The sequence below is a fragment of the Peromyscus leucopus genome, chromosome 18 (assembly GCF_004664715.2).
Source record: "Peromyscus leucopus breed LL Stock chromosome 18, UCI_PerLeu_2.1, whole genome shotgun sequence".
In the NCBI taxonomy this organism is placed as follows: Eukaryota; Metazoa; Chordata; class Mammalia; order Rodentia; family Cricetidae; genus Peromyscus; species Peromyscus leucopus.
Window position 1 is genome coordinate 28,655,934 of NC_051078.1, and position 3,643 is coordinate 28,659,576.

A 3,643-nucleotide genomic window follows, 5' to 3' on the forward strand; every position below is an offset into this window, starting at 1 on the left:
TTATTTTTAAACCATCTTATTTGATAATGAGTCATATAAATATTGTTAAGGATAATTTCTATTGTCCAAGTCAACTAATTTTAGATGCTAACCACATCCAAGAAACACCTATGCCTAAATGCACCACCTAACCAGAGGACTACAGTCACTTTGGCACATAAAACAAATTTACCATCATAGGGGGTAAATTGGAAATGAAAACAAGTCAAGAAAGAACAAATAACATGATGGACTTAAGTCTAGTCTCAAGTAAAAAGTCTATCTAAGCACAAATTAAGGCTGACATCGCCAAGCTTAATATAACATGAGGACACAGGGTTATCAAGGCAAATAGATGCCTATTTAAAAGAAATAAATTAAAAGTGAAAGGAAGCTGCTTATTATTCAGAATCAACAAGAAATCTAGCAAGGCTATGTTAATTAGAGATCAAGTAGGTTTCAAGAAAGACTATTATCACAGAACCATTTCATTTTTTTATTATTATTCTTATTTTTGTTCTTTTCAAGACAAGGTTTTTCTGTGTAGTTTTGGTGCCTGTCCTGGATCTCACTCTATAGACCAGGCTGGCCTCGAAATCATAGAGATCTGCCTGGCTCTGCCTCCCAAGTGCTGGGATTAAAGGGAGGCATGTGCCACCACCGCCAGGCCCATTTCATATTCTAAAAGCACAAACTCATCAGGAAAATATCAATGTGAAGATGTCTGTGTCATAGGGTATAGAATCCTTTGGGTATATGCCCAAGAGTACAAAATTTAAGTGTATTATAACTTTGACTTTAATTTTCTGAGAACATCTAAACTGATTTCCAAGGGGCTACTCTAGTTTACACTCCTACCAAAGATATATAAGAATTGCCATGTCAGCACTTCCATGAAAGCTTTGTTATCATTTGTATTCCTGGCAATGGACATTGTGATTGGCATGAAATTAAATCCTAAAGTAGTTCGTTTTAGTATGCATTTAGTATGCAATGTTATCTTTTGGTGTTGAACAGTTTTGAAAATGGTTCCTAGTCATTTTTATTTCTTATTTTGAGAACTCCAAGTTCTGTTCTGTAGTTGAGTTTAACTGACTTCAATAGGGCTGTTGTCTTGGTATTTAGGTTTTTGAGTTCTTCATATATTCTCATCACTAATCCTCCCTCAAATGCATAGTGAAAATATTTTTCTCCTTTCTCCAGGATACATCTTCATAAGAGCAATAGCTTTTTTTGCTTTACAGATACTTCTTAATTTTTTTGAAATTCCATTTACTGTACTTATTGTGAAATGAAAATCCTGTGTAGAATTATTAGCTATGGATATACACTGAAGTGTATCAACATTATGATGAGATCTTTCATCCATTTGGAGCTAAGTTTTCTGCAGGGTGAGAGATAAAGATCTAATTTCATTGGTCTGCATATTAATATCCAGGTCTCCCCAACATCATTTTATTGATGATGCTGGCTGTATTCTATAATGTACACCTTTAGTATCTTTGTCAAAAACAGGTACCTAGGTGGGAACATGAGGCTGTCGCTAGTAGCCACTATCTCCCACGGCCGCGTCTACCGCTGATTGGGCCTCGGTCCCGAGTCTTACATCCACCTGCTGCGGAACATGCTCACTGGCCTAGTGTGCCACAAACATATCGAGGTGTCATGGGCACGCATGGACGAGAGGAGGGGCTACACGGAGAAGCTTATCGACTATGGAAAGCTAGGAGACACCAACGAATGAGCCATCCACATGGTTGACTTCTGGCTCACTGAGGACTTGATCCCAAAGCTGTTTAAAGTACTAGCACCTGGGTTCCAAGGTCAGAATGGTAGCTACACAAGAATGCTGCAGATCCCAAATCGGAAGGAGGAAGATCGCACCAAGATGGCAGTGATCAAATCTAAATGGAACTGCCTCCCTCTCCTGCCTCTGCCTTACAGAGACAGCAACCTCACTCTCCTAAACCAGCTGCAACTGGGATTGAAGCAGGACCTGCACCATAAGCAGGAAACAAGCCTCCACAGCTCCCACACGGTTCAAACGCCAAAGACTTAACTGGAGCAGGCGAGTGCACAGCTCTCATAGGTGTGTTCACAGGCCTTGGAGCTCTTATAATGTGTGACAACTGGAAGTGGCATTGTAAAGTGGCCTGTGGAAATGCAGCCCAGACCTTCCTGCTGGCTCATGGTCCTCCCTTTGCACAACAGATAAAATTTTGATGTGACTGTATGAAACTGATTTTCTTTTCTTTCCTGGGATTTCTGGAAAGTGAGAGGCACCTAAGATAGTAAATTCACAGCTTGTGTTTCTAAAAAACAAAACAAATCAGGTAGCTGTAGTTGTATGAACTTACATTTGGGTACACTTTTCTATTCCTTGATCAAGGTATCTTTTTGCCAATGTTATGCTGTTTTTATTATTATGCCATTATGGAATAATTAGATCAGGTATAATTATCCTTTCTGCAATATTCATTTTCTCAGGATTTCATTAGCTATCTTCAGTCTTTCTTTTCTACTCTATACAAATTTTAAAAAGTTGTTCTATATACATAAAAAATGGCCCTGGAATTTTATTGGAATTTCATTGAATCATTAGATTATGTTTGAAGTGGTCATTTTCACAATAATAATTCTTATACTTTGTGAGCATGGAAGTACTTTCCATCTTCTAGTATCATCCTCAATTTTTTCACCAGTGTTTTCAAGTTTTTATTTTAGAAATCTTTCATTTGCTTTGTTGGGTTTATGCCTAGTATTTTAATTTGGGGGGGATACTGGGAGTGGGGTTTATTCCTTATTTCTTTTTCATTGTGTTTGTCATTGTTATATAGGAAAGATACTACATTGTGTGCGTGTGTAGATTTGAATCCTGCCTCTTCGCTGATTTGTCAGTTCTAAGAGTTATTTGGTAAGAGCATTAGGGTCTATTATAGATGAAATCACATCATATGAAATAGGGATATTTTGGTTTTGTTCCTGTTCATATCCATCTCTTTTTTTTGTCTTATGACAATAACCAAGCACTGTATTGAATAAGAGTGAAGAATGAACAACCTTGTCTTGCTCCTGACCTTAGTGGGAATGCATTTAGCTTTGCTTCATTAGTATTATGTTAACTATAGCTATTATATACTTCAACTATTACCCTCCCCACCCCAGCAATGTATCCCAAGTACTATGTACACCTTAACAGGTATATCTGCAATATATGTTTATTGTTGTCCTAATCATGGTAGATGAGGAAAGGAATCTGCTTAGATGTCTATCAACTAATGAATGAAGAATAAAAATGTTGTACATAAACACAATGGGATTATTATTCAGCTGCAAAGAAAATCACAATTATGACAATTATAAATACATTGGTGGACTTGGAAAAAATATGCTTACTGACCTCATACCTCAACTAGACCTAACATATATCTACAGAATAACCCACCCAGACACCAAATAATATATATTCTACTCAAAAGCCTATGGAAAGACTCATGAGCAAGAAGAAACTTTGGATTATGGTGGAAATGCTTGAATATAATTGTGTCTATATGAGTTTATTTATTTGCTAAATTCTCAAAATTATGTAGTTAAAATGGATGCTTTTATTCCAACTGCCAAAAAAAAAAAAAAAAAAAAAAAAAAAAAAAAAAAACGAACGAAC

At 36.6% G+C, this 3,643-nt stretch overlaps 1 pseudogene; it reads left to right on the forward strand.

Annotated features, from left to right (window-relative positions):
• Positions 1 to 1,510: 1,510 nt before the first annotated feature.
• Positions 1,511 to 2,094, forward strand: LOC114707279 (annotated as a pseudogene).
• Positions 2,095 to 3,643: the final 1,549 nt, after the last annotated feature.